This window comes from Hemibagrus wyckioides, linkage group LG04 (assembly GCF_019097595.1).
Source record: "Hemibagrus wyckioides isolate EC202008001 linkage group LG04, SWU_Hwy_1.0, whole genome shotgun sequence".
Lineage (NCBI taxonomy): Eukaryota > Metazoa > Chordata > Actinopteri > Siluriformes > Bagridae > Hemibagrus > Hemibagrus wyckioides.
Genome location: NC_080713.1, coordinates 28,358,699 through 28,378,698, shown reverse-complemented (window position 1 = coordinate 28,378,698; position 20,000 = coordinate 28,358,699). Strand labels below are relative to the sequence as shown.

Sequence of the window (20,000 nt, the reverse complement as noted above, 5' to 3'; positions counted from 1 at the left end):
AGCTCTTCAAGAACAGCTCCCTGTCTCTCTCTGAAGAAACTAGCAGCACTTCAGGCGTCTGCCGTAAAAGATGCTTTCAGCCGTGATGCACTAAATTGAGCCCAAAACGATTTAAAGTCATTATGTCATTATGATGTAATGACCATCTGTACAGAGCTACACATCCTTTAAAGCAGGAGGAGGATCGATCTCAGCGGTGCCTGGATAATAACTTTTCACTGAACTTCATCAGTAAGACCAAGGACATGGTCATAAACTTTAGAAGACAGAAAACTACCTGACAGATCACTGAGGAGTCATGGGAAGAATATCTGAATCCAATGAGGTTCCACAAACTCACTTTTCCTCATCTCAAAGGTTTTCTGGATTCGACAGAACACCAACAGTTTCAGCAAACCCCAACCTGAGAAACGAAATTAACCCCTGACCTCTGCTCCCGAACTTTCAGCAGGTCTAAAAAAAATACATTTTTATAAGTTTTTAAAAGTTCCAGAGTGATAAATAACCACAGAAGAAAAAGGAAAAAAACATTTGATATCCAGTGGCTTTAAAAGTTAATTGCTCTTCTAAATGTCAGTACAAAGAATTAAATATTTAATAGTGAACTAGAAAAAATGGAGACTGTCCACACACACACACACAACACACACACACACCTGCTGATATACAGTGTGCATTCACAGCTCGACGGCTCGACAGCAGTGAAGGGGCGGGGTCTGGGAAAACAGCAGTGGAGGAGGTGAAGCCTGAGAAAATTGCAGTGGAGGAGGCAGAGTCTGAAAAAAGCGGGCAGAGAAAACAGCAATGGAGAGGGCGGAGTCTGACAAAAAGGCAGTGGAGGGGCAGAGTCTGAGAAAAAATTGGTGGAGGAGGCAGAGTCTAAGGAAACAGCAGTGAAGGGGCAGGGTCTGGGAAAACAGCAGTACAGGAGGCGGAGTCTGAGAAAAATGCAGTGGAGGAGGCAGAGTCTGAGAAGAAGCCAGTGCAGGTGGTGGAGTCTGAGAAAAATATAAGAGTAGGAGGCAGGGTCTGAGAAAAAGGCAGTGTAGGAGGCAGAGTCTAAGAAAAAGGCAGTGGAGGAGGCGGAGACTGAGAAAAATGCAGTGTAGGAGGCGGAGACTGAGAAAAATGCAGTGTAGGAGGCAGAGTCTGAGAAAACAATCAGTGTAGGAGGTGGAGTCTGAGAAAAATGCAGTGTAGGAGGCGGCGTTTGAGAAGAAGGCAGTGTAGGAGGTGGAGTCTGAGAAAAATGCAGTGTAGGAGGCGGCGTTTGAGAAGAAGGCAGTGTAGGAGGCGGAGTCTGAGAAAAATGTAGTGTAGGAGGCAGAGTCTGAGAAAACAATCAGTGTAGGAGGTGGAGTCTGAGAAAAATGCAGTGTAGGAGGCGGCGTTTGAGAAGAAGGCAGTGTAGGAGTCAGAGTTTGAGAAGAAGGCAGTGTAGGAGGCGGAGTCTGAGAAGAAGGCAGTGTAGGAGGCGGAGTCTGAGAAGAAGGCAATGTAGGAGGCAGAGTCTGAGAAGAAGGCAGTGTAGGAGGCGGAGTCTGAGAAGAAGGCAATGTAGGAGACAGAGTCTGAGAAGAAGGCAGTGTAGGAGGCGGAGTCTGAGAAGAAGGCAATGTAGGAGGCAGAGTTTGAGAAGAAGGCAGTGTAGGAGGCAGAGTAGAAGGCAGTGTAGGAGGCGGAGTCTGAGTAAACACAGTGATTAGGGTTAAAGTCTGAGCTGATGATGTGATTTCTAAAGGTCTCTCCAGCTGAATGAACCCTGAGCGCTCTGCACTGATGTTCTGGAGCTGAAACCCCTCTGAGAAGAAGACTGAAGGTTTCATGTCTCCTGATGATAACACACCCTGCTCCTGCAGCCAGATGTTGCTGATGTGATTAAATGATTGGAGTCATGTGGAATGTGTATAATAAAGGAACAGCAGAGAGCTGTGATTAAAAAGGCGGAGACTGAATCAGTTCCACAGATAATCACATTCTCCTCAGCTAGTTCCACCTGCTGTCTGTAAATAGCTGTCGTTTTGGGACCACTCTTTTAACTCCTGAATGGTTTTAATGGAATTACTCGATGCTCCACAATTAGATTCTGATGTATTTAATGTGGGATCTGTTTATGTTGGAAATATGGGCTTCATTGTAGGGCGGAGAAAACCAATAAGAATAATTGGCTGCTAATTTGATGATCAGTGAGTTGGTCTGTGTTGTGAAGCTCACTCTGGCGTGTGTTACATCACTTCCTGTAGCATGTAGAGAAGCTGTTTGATGCAGTAAACTTTCACAGCTTTTACCTCACAGCTCCAGGGTCCAGGGTTCCATCCTGAGCTCAGCTCTGTGTGGAGTCTCACATGGTCTCACTGTGTTTGTGTGGGTTTCCTCAGGGATCCTCCCTCTGTGTGTGTGTGTATGTGGGTGTGTGTGTCTGTCTGTCTGTGTGTGTGTGTGTGTGGGTGTGTGTGTGTCCTGCATGGAGCCCTGAAATGGACTGGTGTCTTATGTGTGGTAAATTTACACCCCTGGCCTTGTGCTCAGTGTTTCTAGGATTGGCCCTGGACCCACAGTCACCCAGAGCATGGTGATGATGATGATGGTGTTGATGATGATGATGATGGTTATAATGATGAAGATGGTGGTGGTGGTGGTGGTGATGATGATCTTTCCTGCATGTCAGCCAGGTGACCATCTTGTGTCCGATTCAAAATAAAGGTACTAGGAGTCGATCCCCAAAGGAGTCGACTCACTGAATCAAGAGCCAAAATGATTCAGTTCACACAAATAAAGTGAACAAAATTAATTCAATCATTAAGTGATCCAACCAGCGGAGTTTGAGTTTACTGGAACTGAAACTTCAGTGAAACAAAACTACCCTCATTCATCACAACTGTGTATGATCTGGCGTTACTACGGCAACCAAAAAACATTTATCCATCGTTCTGCTGGTAATTAATGAAGTTTAGTTGAAGGGACACGTCAATCATGAGGACAGATCAGGGCAACAGAGCCTGAGCTGAATTCAAATCACCTGTGTGTGTGTGTGTGTTTCTATCATAATGAATGCACGCTCACTCCTCGTTGTCTTCAGCACTGACAGCTCCATCGACTGCGGCTACATGAAGACGAGACACGTGTAGAATTTATTGTCACGTGAATTTGTTACTAAGACTAAAGTCATGAGAATTTCAGGGTGGAGGATTATTTCTGAGATCTAAAGTTAAACTTGTTTGTAAAAGGTACTCAAGAGAAATGTGTGTGAATGTAAGAGATAAAATAAATCATTATCAAAAATAATCGCACTAATTAGGTTTGGGTCTGAAATCAAACAGGAAGCAGGAAGTGAGAGTCGAGTCCTGAAGCTTTTCCTCTTTTTCAGAGCTGTATGATGTTTTTTTTTTCAGCCACACATCACAGTGTTGAAAACTAGAAGAGCTGGAAATGTTTCTCCACCTGGAAGCAGGCTCGACAAATCCCTCCATTATGTTGGGTTTAAAGCTCCACTCCGTTCTGCTGGGCCTTTTTCACAAAGCTCAGAAATCCTCTTACTCTAAACACTCTGTGCAGAGTCTCTTCACCTCCAGAGCTTCAGCCATCACTAATCTCCTCATCTTCTGATTCTGATCAGCTGAACCAAGCCGAGCTCCAGCGGCTCGAATATTCCACAATACCAACAGAAGAAGAAAGGAGCAAGAGACGCTTTATTTCTCACAGGAAGTGTGACGTGACGCTCTGGAGCTTTAGTCCTGGATTAGTTCCTGGGATCTCTCCTCAGATTAATCAGATCTCTCAGCGTTATGGGATTAGTCGGGACAGATGAACAGATTCAGAGCGAACACCCAGAAGACGGAGAGAGGCGACCCGGACGGCTTCAGAGGACAAACGGAGCGAGCTGCATCTCTGAGAACGTGGAGTTTAGTGAAGATGGATTTGTCAGTCAGCCTCGGAAAGTTCCAGCGAGCGTTTAGCGGCCGCGTCATTTATTTTCTTTAGCTCGCCTCCGAGTCGTAAAAATGCCACACGCCGACGCGGTCCATCATAAACCCAGAGAAGCGCTAAGCTCACAGAACGTATCGGTGTCATAGCACGCGGCTGCTGGTTCAGGATCGATATCGCTGAGGCCGAGGGGAAAAGCCTCGAGATGAAGAGAAGTGTGAACCGCCTCAACGTCACCTTTTAGTGTCCTGCACACTTATTGGTGTTTTTATTGTGTGCGTAACATTCACAATCACACACACACACACACACACACACACACACACACACACACACACACACTGAATCCACTGTGGTTTAAACCATTAGCACAGCTGCATTCAGGTCAGCCTGAGACATATTCAGCTTCTCAGATTTTTTAAAAAGAAATGCTGAGGCCAATGTGGAGGCTTTTAAAGAGGAGTGTCAGAGCCTTCTTACAGGAAATCAGGGACAGAAAGAGAGAGAGAGAGAGAGAGAGAGAGAGAAAGTGAGAGAGAGAGAAAGTGAGAGAGAGAGAGAGAGAGAGAGAGAGAGAAAGTGAGAGAGAGAGAGAGAGAGAGAGACAGAGAGAAAGAGAGAGAGACAGAGAGAGAGAGAGAGACAAGGAGAGAGAGAGAGACAGAGAGAGAGAAAGTGAGAGAGAGACAGAGAGAGAGAGAGACAAGGAGAGAGAGAGAGAGAGAGAGAGAGAGAGAGAGAATTTTCTCTCTCTCTCTCTCTCTCTCTCTCTCTCTCTCTCTCTCTCAATTTTGCCCCCCCCTCTCTATTTTCTATTTTTGCTCTCTCTCTCTCTCTCTCTCTCTCTCTCTAGATGAGAACATTTCACATTTCTACATTTTTAGAAACATCTTTGCAAATGTGGCTGGGCCTCAGAGAGAAAACGTCTTAGATAACCCCATTTCAGTATCTCTCTCTCTTTCTCTCTCTCTCTCTTTCTCTCTCTCTCTCTTGTCTTTAGGGAGACGTTAACCGTGACTTTGACAGTGTGTTCTCTCACGAAGCGTTGATGTGTTCAGCCTGCGATCGTCCTGACAGAAGAAGCGACGCTGAGGAACGACAGAAACGTCAGCAGAAGAAAAGGAGTAAAATGTTTTTTTTTTTTCACTGAGGAGAGTCACTGAGGAGTTTTTACACATCATCGCCGATCCCTGAGGTCTTTCTATTACTGTCAGCACTTCCTCTCTTCTTCTCTCTCTGCTCTTCTTCACCATTTCACTTGTTCTTTCTCATTCAGCATTATATAAAAAAAAGATTATGTGTTTTTTGTTCCTTTGTTCCTTTAAAAACAGCAATGAATAATGAAAAGCACTCCAGGATTACATACGTAAATTAATAAATAAATAAACCATCAGCACATTGAGGTGATAATGAATAAAGAATTTATAAACAAGGACAAAATTGTTGGTACCCTTCCATTAAAGAAAGATCAATCCCAGAATGGTCACTGAAATAACTTTAAACTGACAAAAGTATTAATAAATAAACATTTTCTGAAAATTGACTAATGAAAATCAGACATTGCTGTTAAATTGTTGTTCAACAGAAGCATTAAAATACAAAACAAAACAAAACAAAACAAAACAAAACAAAACAAAACAAAACAAAACAAAACAAAACAAAACAAAACAAAACAAAACTCTGCGTGGGACAAAATACTTGTCCGAAATTTACTGAAAAATTCATTACTTATTATTACTTTTGCCATTTTCACGTTATTTCAGTGACCATTGAGCATTTTCTTTCTTTAATGGAAGGGTACCAACAATTTTGTACACATCTTTAATATGTTAGAAATATCTATGAATTTCCTAATCTATGAAATACACATACACAGCGGCAGATCAGGACTAAAAAGGAGATAAACCTTGTGTTGGATAAAAACACGATGCTGATGCCTGTAGAAGATGAGAAATATGAGAACAGCGAAAAGAGGAGTAGAATTTAGTGATATGAGGTCAATGACATAGAGGCATAAATTCAGCATGATAAAGCTTTATAGTTTTACACTACGGCCGTTTTTTAGCAGGAAGTGACACCGTGCTGAGAAGCATTGCTGAGGCAGGGGCGGAGTCAAGGAGAATGAGCAGGTAGCGAATGAGAGTCTCCACCTACATGCAGTTCATGACAATTATTTCCAGTCTGTGAATAGAAAGTGAGCGTGTGAGAGTTTTAATTGCTTGAATTATGTCTATAAATGTAATTAAAACATTCAGAATAGATTTCTGCTCCGTTTGAGCTTCATTAAGAGCCTTGTCATTTTCCCACAATGCTCTGCTCTACTCAATTAAATATAATTACAGTTCAATTAAACAGAATAAAGATCTAAAGCAGGATGCACAGTGGACGGTTTTCAGGACAGAAGCAAGGCCTGGGTCACAGATATCAGATTAATTCTATTTATTGAGGTAAATTAGGGCTAGATTATAGATTTACAGAACAGATTGATCATTTTAGCTGCAATGGTTTGAGATTCAGTTACACTTTTACTTGGAATTTACACTTTGTTCTGTAGAAAGATCTAGAAGCACGGTGAATAGTAAAGCGGCGTTATTACAGGTTCAGAGCGGAGGACTGTGGAAAGATCGCCGGCTGAATCGAGTATCAGAGACGTGAGATATAAAATGTACATAATGGAGGAGTCTCTCTGTCTTTATCCTGTCTGTCTGCACTGTAATTACAGCTTTTACTTCACAAAGACTCTCCATTTCATCCAATTTACAGCACGAGCTCAGGAATAAACAGAGCAGAGCAGTGTTTATGGATTAACGCTGGAGAGTCGATGGCAGGTCCGATCTCGCCGACGCCTCGGAGAGACACGGAGAAAAGAAAACCAGAGATAACGAGAGCGAGGAGGATGAGTGGCAGCAACAGAGAGGAAGGAAGAGCAGAAACAGGATCGGGTGACGGATTAGATTTACTCGATAAGAGAGAATGAGGGGAGAGAGAGAGAGAGAGAGAGAGAAAGAGTAAGAGAGACAGAGAGAGAGAGATCCAGTTTCCCAGCATGCATTTTTCTACAGTAGAGTTTCTTTGTGCTGTGTTTCAGTACTGTACTGCTTCAGGTGCGCTTCAGACAGGACTGTCATCATCATTATATCTAAATATGAAAAGGCGGAGCCTCCTGATTTACTGAAACAAACACTCTAGGGCGTGGTTTAGTATCAGGATCCACGTGATGGATTGATGTGGGGATTGATGTGGAACACCTAAAACATGCTTTCTCCTCCTGCAATGGTTTTAGCACAGGTGTGAAAGAGTAGCTCCTGAGGTCTGAAGAGTAAAGTGAGCAGTTCTCCTTCTGTAGTGCTGAGTGTGTGATTTCCTGTATCGTCTGCAGAGACGCGGTAAGGACACATCTTACTGTATTTACACACACCGGCGTGAAACGGAGAGAATCCTCCTGTCACGCTGAATAAATAAGCGTTTCATAGTGAGATAATTATTATTTCTGCAGCAGTTAAGTGCACTCCACTCCGCTCGAGCTCCCTCGGGGTTTCTCCATCTCGTCCTCTGCTGTCTCTCCTGAATGTTAAAGACACAGAGTTTGTTCTCTCTGTAATCCAGCACCCTGTATTTCCTGCTGTTATTATTACACGATAATAAACACACCTCTTGTCCTGTTTCTACACCTGACGTGTTCAGTATGTGCTGCTGCTTACTGTATCCACGTACGCTCACGTGTTTCATTTCACATTTTATTAAAAAGAAAATAATGGAGTCGCTCCGTCGCCTCCTCCTGCTGCGGCTGCTGTGATGTTGCTAATCTGTCTCCTGTTTAAACAGAACGCAAATCAATAAAAAAGGCGGCCGGTCGGTCAGCTAACGACCTGCAGGAAGTTTGATAGACAGACGGCTCATTAATCAGAAACAGCTCGGAGATCGCCGTTTTCATTTCACATTATTTGAGATCGGTGAAACGTAGCAGAAACAAAATGAGCAGATTAAATAGATTAGAGATTAATGATGCATTAAATTGTGTGTTCAGATTATAGTCAAGCGGACAGATGGATGGAGAGGCAAACAGATTGACAGAAAGATAGCTGTATATACAGAAGGATGAACTGAAGCATGCAGTTAAACGGAGAGGCAGATTTTGGAAACGTTATGTTCATGACAGTACTGGTTCCTGTTATCTCCATCGTATTTCCTCTCTCACACAGTAAGCACACGGGATCAGAGATCAGAGCATCAACAAGTGCACATGGCCTGAAGCAAAACCATGAACAAACCCTCACAGCTGGAAGGAAATTAGTGTCACTTTCCACCTCGATTGTTCCCAGCTGGCAGCTGATCACAGGAGCAATAAAAGACTGCTGATAGGAGAAGAGCAGGAAAGCATCAAGAACTGTATGAAACTCTGCAGTAACGTTTGTCCAAAATATGCTTCATGCTTATGTTTATGGGGTTTGTAATTACTGCCCCTGAAGCCTGAGTGATACGTTTATAAACCATTTGACAGACAAAGGTCTTCATTCCACACCGCTTACTATATATTCAGCTCTATTTCTCAGCGATGCTCAGTAAATCTTCTTGATCCTGTGATTTTATGTTGGAAGTGGGCTGAGTGAGGCAGGACGGTCCTGTCGTACAGTTTACAGCCTCCTTTAAAGCCCTTTTTGATCACTCAGAGGAACACAGCGACTATAGTGAGCAGCTCCCGAGGATGAATATGAGGAATAAATCACCTGCAGGATGTGAGCTCTGTTTCCACAGGAATGATTTCACACTGCAGGGATAACTTCCCATCTTTGGATGAATTCATCACCTTTAATCCGCGCTGCATCAGAGGAGCAATCGTACGTACCGTATCCTCATCAGATAAGCTCTATACTGTAGTTGCCCCAGTCTTGGAGGTGGAAGGACCGGGATAACACCTGACAAAGACTGAGGAAATACTGAGGAGGTCAGTTTTGTCCAAGGTGTGGAGTTCTGACCAGTCCATTCTACACCAAAACTCCACATTAAAGTGTATTAGATCAAGCTGACTCTGGAGTATCTGGTTGATTCATGGATCAGCACCTGGAGGAAGTCTTGAAGATTGGTACAGTATCTTGCTAGCTGTTGTTTCCTGGACAAGCTTCTGATGACCTCAGAGAAAATATTTAACTTCTAATGCTGAACAAAATATCCCCTTCACCAAATCCATGGACTGCATGGCTTGTGGTTTACAACTTCAGAACTTCTTAAAAGGTGTTGAACTGGAGCTTCTCCCTTTGATAACTGCTGAATCCCAGTGATCCCATCAATCCCAAATCACCAAGTTAAAAACACCACAGACTTCTACAGCCAGGAGATGAAGGATCCATACTCTCAGGTTGGAAACGATGGCATACTCTCCTTCTCCTGTGAGCCACAACAACACTAGCCAATCATCTGTAAGCTCAGGTATGTGGAAGATTGTGCTTGTCTGGTTTCATGTGTCTTGGAGGAATGATGTGTTAGTCTTGACCCTCTCCAATTGGTAGCTGTGGTGTGATGAGGAGAACAGGCTGAGGTGATCTTGATGTTCTCTATCTCAGGATCAACTACCATGTGGTCAGTGTGAAACGCTGTAACCCTCTGCCTCAACCACTGCACTGGAACACCTGTCTACACCAAACTGGACCTGAGAAGTGAGTAGTAGAGATAACTAGAGGACAGCATCCTTCAGCCATGTTCTCTATGAAGTCCTCCACCATTCTGAAGACATTTTGTTCCATTTTTTGACCTCGGTGAAGCAGGATGCTGACGTAAGACTGGAGCTGGAACTGAATTTGGATAAATGATGCAGTAACACACAGTAGCATGCAGTCATGCTCCACTTCCCCTGAATACTAATGCCATGTTGTGTTTGTGTTTTACTCATCCCACCTTGCCGAGTTTTATGTTCCTTTTGTTATCACTCGCCATTTCATCTGAGGCTCTTTGAGCTGTTTATTAGCTCAGTGGCTCCCTGGTGCGTGTTCTTGTCTGCTGTTTTGTTTTGTTTTGTTAGCCTTGGAGTTACTTTGTTGTGGTTACTTTATGCTAATAAATTCGTTGCACACTTGTGCCAGACTGTCCTCACAGAGCAAGGATGTTTGGATCATTGGTAGAAAATATTATGTTGTGAAAGACAAATGGATTTTGTGCAATATTGTGTTAGAGAATATTAAACTAGACCACAATGGCGATAAAAATTTGTTTTTATTACGTGACATACAGTATGTGTGCAACATATGGCGTGATTTGAATCCAAGATAAATGTTATAAAGAGGAAATGTGGTCATTAGTGTTAATGGAGACAATATATCATCATATATATATATGCAACAGGGTGTGTTTATTCTCTTTAAAATTGATCTTGAATATTTTAATGAATAATAATTTAATTAAATAAATATATTTTTTAAATTATATACAAATAAAAAATTGGTAATGCTGATACCTTGATATTACATAAATATTTTTACAATATTAAAATCAAATCCAATGGCAACTTGATCAGTTCTCTTTTAAATAATCAATAACTATCACTTTCATCCATATATATACACACACACTACACCGAGTGTCAGTATGTGTACAAGCTGAAATTCCTGAAGCTGTGAGTTGATTTAATTTAAAGGGCAGAACAGCAGAATCTCTGTGTGTTAGATCAGGAAACCGATAAATGGAGCTAGACGCCGCTGTTACACACAGGACCGCTGCAAGTCTTCAATAGTTTAAATCATAAAAGCTGCTTGCTTCAGTGGGCTCAAAGTAGATTATTTTTCTTGTTTGGGCAGCCAGCAGTGGTTTCAGTTATGAGCAGATACATAACACACACACACACACACACATCTGCAGTACTGTAAAAGCTGATCTGCTGCATTTATACGAACTTCAAAATAAATTTGTAGAATTAAATTAGGAACTGGATCAGTTCTCGCTCCTTATGTGAGGATAGCTGTAACATGGAGTCGGAGGCATAGTATCCATAAGCATAGGAGTTTCTTAAACAAATCACAGGCAAACGATCCAAAATGGCAGGCAGGGCGAAAACACAGAATCATAATCCAAATAAACACAAAGGTCAAACACACAAATGAACAATGGCAATGGCAAGAGAACAGGAACTAACAATACTTCACAATGTTTATTGATTTGAGCGTGGTTTAATATATATAATAACCAAAAAGTGACCCAGAAGTAGGTGCCATAACCCGGTGGAACCTCGGCACACGAGTTTAATTTGCTCTGAAGGTGAAAATGTGTATTGCGAAACGAATTTTCCCATTAGAAATAATGTAAATGCAGATAACCCGTCAGCATTCCACGTCAAGGGTCCTCACAGGAAGTCATGCCACTAAGCTTGGGCTAAAAATAGAACAGACCACGCACAGCACCAATCTGTCAACAAAAAAAAAATTACCTCGCTTTTGAACGAATTCCGAAGGCAGTGTTGGTATCATGGGTTGACTCTTTCCAAACACCTTTTTCTGACAGAAAAACAGTTCATAAAATCTGTAAACTCGCTTTGCTTGGCTTTCCACTGACGCTAACAAGTTTTGAACGGCTCCCGGACGTACACACAACTTAGCCAGCATTCGGTCCAGTTCGTTCATATGCCGAAAATGCTTCACATTCAAATTTCTTACAAAATTTCAGGCAAAAATTCGTAAGGGAAGGCATGCGTATGCCGAGGTTCCACTGTACACTGGTGAGAGCTCCCTCTGGCAGCTTGGAGGGGGAATTGCAGATAGTAGCTTTACAATGGCTTTACACTTGACTTATTTGGGGTTTTTTTTTTCAGTTTTGCTTGGTTTCTTGAGTGTTCCCACATATTCAAGTCTTTCTGATTATAAAGCAATCGCCTGTCTCCCATGCACACTATGTAGTTAAAAGCTTTCTCCTGACAACCAGATCACACTGTGGTCATTGTGTGTAAAATAGATAAAATGTAGGTTTTGCGAAAAAGGCAATAATCGATGTTTATGTTTTTCTATTTTTTTACTTAATTGCTGGAAAATTATCAATAAAAAGACTTGAAATCCACTACTGTCCACTGACTTGTCCACTGATTTGTCCAATTTGCTCGGTTTGGTTTCTAGACTTCTAGGGCTCTAGAGTCCTTGGTGTTATGCTTGTGTAAAAATTCAATACCGTGAGCAAGTATAAGCATCATTTTATTTCACTGTGGAAGTGTAAAATATTCTTTCATTCAGTTTTCAATATTTATTCATAGAATGTAAAATCTATACGTGTAATGATGATATTATTAAAGAAGCTTCAAATCAATACTCCAGTCCCGTGTATGACAAAACATCACTACAAACAAAAACAAATAATTGTAACAGGTGCAATGTTGCAGAAGTATGAAAGCTTCATATTATTTTATATATAGAAAATCAAAGCCTGAATGATTGAAAGCTGAATCCAGTAGACGAAAAACAGAGAGAGATTGAGAGGTGGGTTTCAGGAAGGTGAGAATGTACAGATATATGTGCTTGGATTTCCTTGGGGATCAGAGACACATCATTTCCTCCAGACGAGAGCTTATTGGACACAGGCTGAATAAAATCAGAATAAAAGCAAAAGGCTGAATAGAAGCCTTTATTCCTCACATATACATTACAGAACAGTGAAATTCTTTCATTTGGAAGTTGGGGTCAGAGCTCAGGGCTCAGGGCCTGCCATGATACAGCATTCCTGGAGCAGTGAGAGTTAAGGGCCTATGATCAGGGGACAACAGCTGGGGCCATAATCCACAACCCAAAGTGTTAACCACAAAGGGATTGCTTCTACACCAAGAGGCAAGTAAGGCACTGCTGGGATTTGAACCCAGGATCTCCTGTTTACGAGACAGGCGCTTTAACCAACTAAGCCACAGTGCCACATGATAAACTGAGCTGGATCTCCATGCAGATGATATTTACTGCTGACGAGAGTTCAAGCACATGAAATGTCCTGTGTTGAACTTTCAGGTTCTGGTCCTGGTCCTGAACAAGAAGGAAGTTGCATGTCTTGTCTTTAACATCATGACTGTGTTCCTTCCTCTAGCTTCCTCTAGATGCTCACATCACATTTAAAACACTGATGTTTGTTTACAAAACCAAAAACCAGGTTCTCCGTATGAAGATCCCTTTGAGCTTTAAGCACCACTCGAGTAAACCCACCTTCTTTAAAGTGTTGATTCATTTTCTGACAATAGTGGAGCTGCAAAATTATAGCTTCATACTCTACTGCCTTGCATGTATAACTAAAGCAAGCAAACGCTGCAAAAAGTCCATCTTAGAACCTAGAGAGAACACAATAATCACGGAGTCTCCTCCTGGTCCACGAATCGAATGAGACTTTTTAATTAAAATGACAGGCTTGTTGCTGTAATCCTGCGGTGCTTAACTGCTCTCTTCACAGGATGAGAACTTGGCAAAACAATGTGAGTTCCTGTCTGCTTCAGAGAACTGCAGGTGGCACATGGAGAGGGAGCAGTGGGAGCAAAAGGAGGGTTTTAAATTACAGATCACACTGAAGCCAATCCCATCATGCACCAGCTCCACCAATGCAGCGCTGCTGGCCAGACTGCACCTGAATAGAATCTTCACTGTGATCCCTTTGGAAGGGAGAGAGAGATATCATCACACAGAGAGAGAGAGAGAGAGAGAGAGAGAGAGAGTGAGAGAGAGAGAGACGCGCTTCTTCTTTTTAAGCACTGACCTCAGAGCAGCCATGAACCCATTACAGGTTTCTGAAATATTGATGTAAAATCTCACAGGAGTCGCTGTCCTTCACCCTGCCAGATGCCACAATGGTGCTTTGAAGCAAATAGAAAAAACACACACACTATGGCACAACATACACACACATAAACACACCAGAGCACAACACACACACACTCATACACACTGGAACAGACAAATCAGTGGTCTGGACACATGGGACAAGAGGATTTCATGTCCAAGCCTGAATCATATAATCACTGGTGAAGTTTTCAGGTACGGAAGGAGTCTCTCACCAGTGAAAACTCCTCATGTTTTTTATGTTACAGCGTCACCTCAAATCACAGACACCGCATCTTCTGTAATAAATATTTGATAAGCATCTCCTTAATTAAAGATTCAGGAGAGCAACATGTAGATGTTTTGGTTGCTCAATAATGACACTTGGTTTTAAAACCTGTTCACTGTAAGACTTAAAGGAAATGATGTGAAGCATCTGCTGTACAAGTCCCTGTGAGTCGCAGGAACTAGGAAACTCCGTCTTGTTCAGGAAACGACTCAACACCAATCAGATTAGAGAATTCTGTGATCAGTATAAATGGCAGTAATTCGTGTTGATGCTACGTTTAAAAGTCCTGCAGAGGAGAAAATGAGAAAGAGAGAAAGCGGATGATTTTTCCTGCCTGTTTTTCAGCCACAAGAGCATCTGTTCCCTGGAACCTCTGTAGCGTCCCTACCTTCACTGACCTTCTGGTCCGAATCTCTCACACTGTCCGGTGAGGAAGCTGTTGTTCTGCAGAACACCTGACAATGCAAAAAGCCCGTAAACAGCGCGGCTCTCACTTCTGCCCCTGTCGTTTCATTAGCTTTAATGGACAGAAATCTACTTGTATCAGGTCAATAAGCCTGGAGAGGTAAAAAGCAGAGTTCTGTTCCTGTTCAGAGCTCAGATTTATTCCTTTAAACTGCTAGAGAGAGGAGGTATATGGATGTAATAAATGAGGATATGAAGCTAGTGGGTGCAAGTGTTGAGGATGCAGAAGATAGGGAGAGGTGGAGAGAGATGATTCGCTGTGGCGACCCCTGAAGGGAAAAGCCAAAAGAAGAAGAAGAGGAGAGAAAGCTCTTGGGGAATCAGTGCCATTTTGTGTTGTTAACTCTAAACGCTCTTCATCACACCACAAATGTCTTTTATGCTCTATAATAAGGAGCGTCTTCAGGGATTTCCACTCCATCCGATGGATTCTCCACACTCACGTCTCTACCGGATTGTTGCAGTATTCTCGCCGTAATCCTCTCTGTGTACGGCTTCACCGAGTAATTCTGCAGTTTAACCGGACCGAATAATCTTCTTAAAAGACATAAATAATGTGCAACAGGAATAAGAAGTGTGCAGGGAGAGATGCAGTGATTGAAACAGTGGATCTGACAATGAAATATTGAAGCAACCATAAGGTCCAGAGCTGCTACTACCTTGATGTAATAACTCGGACCCCTGAGGAGCCCCAGAACCACTGGTATGAACCACTGCCTACTACACAAAAAAAAGCAGAGATAGAAAATTCATGTGAAAGAAGCAGATCATCTTTTGTTTTTATTTGTTGCCATCGGTAACATCAGTGACAATTACCAAATTAAAAAATCAGTTAATCATCGTTTAATTGTATGCAATTTTTTTTATTATCTTAAAAAAGCTACGAAATACTAAATCATACGGCAAAATTAGAGTTCTGTGATAAAACCGTGCAAACCAGTTGGCTTAAAAAGATGGCATCAGGTTAACATATCACTTTAAAGTGCGACATATAGCTTCTTAGCATAAAAAATATACCAATGAATGTTATTAGAAATACAAATAGAAGATAAATTACATGTCAGTGTGTGTTAGCAGTATAATAATGTGACATAGCATGACAAACATTTCAAAAGTACACATTACAGTGCAACACGGTCCCTGGAAAGATATTGAGGGAAACAGTAAACATCTCATGGTGGTCCATTGTACACCATATAGCAAGAAAATGGGATGTACAAGAAGAACCACTCAACAGTAGCACATTTCTGAACTGGTTTTAGAATGAAACATCTATATTTTGGATGAATCCTCAACTCAACAGAGGATTTTTGGGATACTCTAAATACAAAAAAAACAAGAAGTGCTTATGGTCCTGCAGGTTCTGGAGCTCATCTATTGCAAGATGTCCATCTACAATGATCCCAGTAGACTCATCAATGGAGTCTGAATCCTTCAAAACAAAACAAACACGAAGAAAAGCTCCAGGATTGTAAAACTTCTCAACAACATTAACTGTTAAAATGAATGTGTTTATCATCATTGTTATATCTGATACATTTCCGCATGAGTTAGCATTTTGAGTCAAAACACACTCACAACTATAATTTCAGTTGTTTTCTCTGCCTCTCTAACTCACACACAGACATCACGAACACTTTAGAACCATCACCCGGGCCTCCTCTTACTGATTCACAGAGAACGTTTCCATCCACCTGCAGATATTTGTGTATTTTTTTCCTGAACTAACACACCAGCTTCAACCCAGGAATCTGCTGATTAGTTGAATGTGGAGTGCCAGAGCAGGAAAACACTCCAGGCTTCAGGTTCTCCATGCATCTGCCTCTGGCTCTTAACACTTTTCCTAATTTACTCAAGTGCTCGAAAACATCATCATCAAAGTCGGAGAAATGGCCTTCTAAAAGGCACTTAGTGATAATTGTGTGTGACGGAGTGAAAGAATAATGATCCCTAATGATCTCTGAAAGAATTCTCTCACCAAATGGTTTCTTTTTGTTTTTTTCATAAATTCTTGTGCTTGAACGTTTTAATTGCAGACATTATTTCTCCTTTCGCTTTACAAAATATAAATCGTTAGCAAGTGAATGTGGGACTGATTATTTTAAAAGTAGGCTTTAAAAATATGACACAATCAGAGAAGGTCGCGACTGTTCGATCTATCTCTCTCTCTCTCTTTCTGTTTCTCTCTCTCTTTTTCTATCTATCTATCTATCTATCTATCTATCTATCTCTCTCTCTCTCTCTCTCTCTCTCTCTCTCTCTCTGTATCTCTCTCTCTCTCTCTCTCTCCTGTGCTGTGTTTGTGAAAGTGAGGAGTCCAGCTGGAGAGCTGCAGTATGTTTCAGCATACACACACACACACACACACACACACACACAGAACAACCTTGCAGGCTCTCTAAGAGGTCATGCATCACAGCCTGGTGGTGTAAATATTACCACAAATATCTCTCCTGTGCAAACTGAGCTCCATCTCCATAGCAACAGCTCTTAAAACCTTACGTTTATCTGCTGTCTTCAAAAAGAAATCATGATGAAGGTGATTATATTATAAACATAACAGGTGTAAGATAGATAGATAGATAGATAGATAGATAGATAGATAGATAGATAGATAGATAGATAGATAGATAGATAGATAGATAGATAGATAGATAGATATTTAATTTGGTGACTTTAAATAGAGTATTTTTATTTAGAAAGTGCTAACATTGTGATTCTTTTTTAAAAGTAAAACTAGCAAAAATATAATGTTAAATATGGCATCACATGCTATTAAATAATTCTTTTTATTTAAAAAATAATAATTTTTCATTTAAAAAAATGTAATTTTTTTAGAAAAACCCTAAAATATACAATTAAAGTTACAGCTTATTTTTCGTTAGCGTGAAACTTGTGTACCGCTAAATACCAAAGACTAAGCTAACACAAACTCCCCCGCGTGCAAACGGAACTCCATCACCATGGCAACAATCCAACGGTCACAATCCCTTTGAATCACGTCACATAATACAGTGATAATTTTTAATATTGTTAAGATAATTATATTCAATGCCATTTTATAGAAAAGGTGGTAACATCGTAGACTGTTAGACTTCTGAAATATTTATATAAAGTGATATAAAGTAAATTAAACGTATTAATAAAGACTATTTTAAATAACATATCGTTATAGTTAGGCTACTTTTCCCATCGGAACAAAAATATTTCATGTACAAAAGGGAACTCCATCACCATGGCAACAATCCAACGATCCAAAAATCCCTTTAAATCGTCTAACTTTATATATAAACACGCAATAATTTGGAAATAAAAGATGACAAGTCTGTGATTGTTCAAATAATGAACACATATTGTGCTATAACATACATCACATTATACAGTGATTATTTTTTAATATTGTTAACAGAATATATTTATTGCTGTTTAATCGAAAAGATGTTTAAAACTGTTTAAAACTTTGTTATTTATTAAAGCTGAAACGCTCTGAACACTATTATACTTCTGAGAAGTTATATAAAGTAAATTGAACTTATTAATGTAATCTATTTTAAATAATATAATATATCGTTCCCGTTCCCGTCGGAGCAAGAATATTGAGAGGAACTCCGTCTCCATGGCAACAATCCAAGGGTCAAAATCCAGCTCACTGATTTTTCTATACAAATATAAGTCTTTGTTATTATGTTAAACGTACTAGTGAAAAACAATACTGTATATAAATCTATAGATTTCAGATTTCAGATTGACTCCGTGCTAGGAATCGACCTACAGCTTATTTAGTAACATTTATTATTACTGTGTATTTCAGTGCAGTAGCCATGTCTAAGACGTCTCACAAAAAAGGAAAACAAAACGCACGTGGCGGAGGGGGCGTGGTCTAGCGTCGGCTGTGAACGGAGAGGATGCGGGTCGAAGCAGCAGGTAACACGTGATGATTCTCACCTGTGTATTGTGTGTGTGTGTGTGTTTAATCATGAAACAACTGTCTGTAAAGTGAGATCAGAAAGTATTAAATAGTTGTGAGAGAGTTATCTCGCTCCACATCTCCAGAAAGTTTAAGCACTTTTATCGGAGTGCGCTCCATCCGTCTTTTCCCCCCTGATTGATAAACCTCCTCCTTTAATCGCGGTCAGAGAGTCACAGTGTTGCTGTTGTTCGCGGCGTGTTTGTAATTTGTCTGTGTTCGGGACATTAAGTTCACATCATCAGGGCTCCATCTTACATTAATCTGGTCTCTGTGTGGATTTATTATCAGCTCCACAGGAAGAGCCGCTGGAGGCTTTGGTTTGTTTGTAAAGGCCGAGATGTTCTTCTGTTTGCTGCTTCATGATCTACAGAACCACATCCTGGAGATTAGGACTGAGTGTGTGATGACCAGCTCTGATCCTCTGACCTGTCCAATCAAATCATTTTAGAGTCTCTCTTACACTTTGTCTCTCTCTCTCTCTCTCTCTCTCTCTCTCTCTCTCACCTGAACCTCATGTGTGTCCACAGATTGCTGAGATCCTGACCAACATGAAACCATCCGTCCTCCTCACGCTGGTAAACTCCACCATTTTATTCTTCTATTTTTTAGAACAAGACACTGACCTTTAAATCACATGATGATGTCACACCTACTGCAGCTACAGCAGAGTAATGTCCAGTTTTATTTATTTATAGTCTTGCGATGCTTTCAGCTAAGAAAATAATCTTTGTAGCATCTTCAAGCATCTTCAAGCCCCCCCAGAGTAACTCAGTCTGACATTTTACCTGTTGTTTAGTTTAGAAAGTGGAAACTAGCTTGAAGAGAATCAGTGTAATATATTCACGTTTCCATAGCGACCGCTTGCAGCACTGTCCAGATCACAGATTTATCATGAAACGTTTTATTATTTAAAGTCTGGATCTGTTGTTAAAGGAAGATAATGAACTTTAGTGATGTCACACTGCTGTATCTCTGCTGCACCTCTGATTATTTTCCTGTTTCGACACAGAGCTGAGCCGAGTGCTCTCTCTCTCTCTCTCTCTCTCTCTCTCTGTCTCTCTCCCTCTCTTTCTCCCTCTCCCTCTCCCTCTCTCTCTCCCTCTCCCTCTCTCTTTCTGTCTCTCTCTCTCTCTCTCTCCCTCTCCCTCTCTCTTTCTCTCTCTCTCCCTCTCTCTCTCTCTCTCTCTCTCTCCACATCCAGATTCATCCAGATTTCCTGCTTTAACAGGTTTCTCCTTTACTGTAATGCGTCTCAGTAAAACACACACACCCACACACACACACACACACACACACACACACACACTAAACCCCTCTAAAATAAGCTTCATTCTCACTCAGAAGATTGATGTCCACTTTCACCAAATGGATGTGACCTACAAATCGCTGGCTGCCTCGAGGCCCTACATTTCCACCGCTTTCTAACACGAATAGCTCCAATTTACCACTAAACCCTCATTCTGCACCGTCCACATCAACGTCTCGGCTCCGCGGTCTCCGGCTCACTCACAACCGAACGAGGGAACGCTTCTTTTCTCCGTCTGATCAGACAGATTGTGTTGAATTGAGGGGTTTTGAACAGCAATAATGG

The 20,000-nt window shown here is 41.2% G+C and overlaps 1 non-coding gene across 1 annotated transcript; it reads right to left on the bottom strand.

Annotated features, from left to right (window-relative positions):
* Positions 1–12,726: 12,726 nt before the first annotated feature.
* On the bottom strand, positions 12,727–12,800 carry trnat-cgu (transfer RNA threonine (anticodon CGU)). Its single transcript has one exon. It is a non-coding gene; the product is annotated as a tRNA-Thr (tRNA).
* Between the last annotated feature and the right edge of the window lie 7,200 nt (positions 12,801–20,000).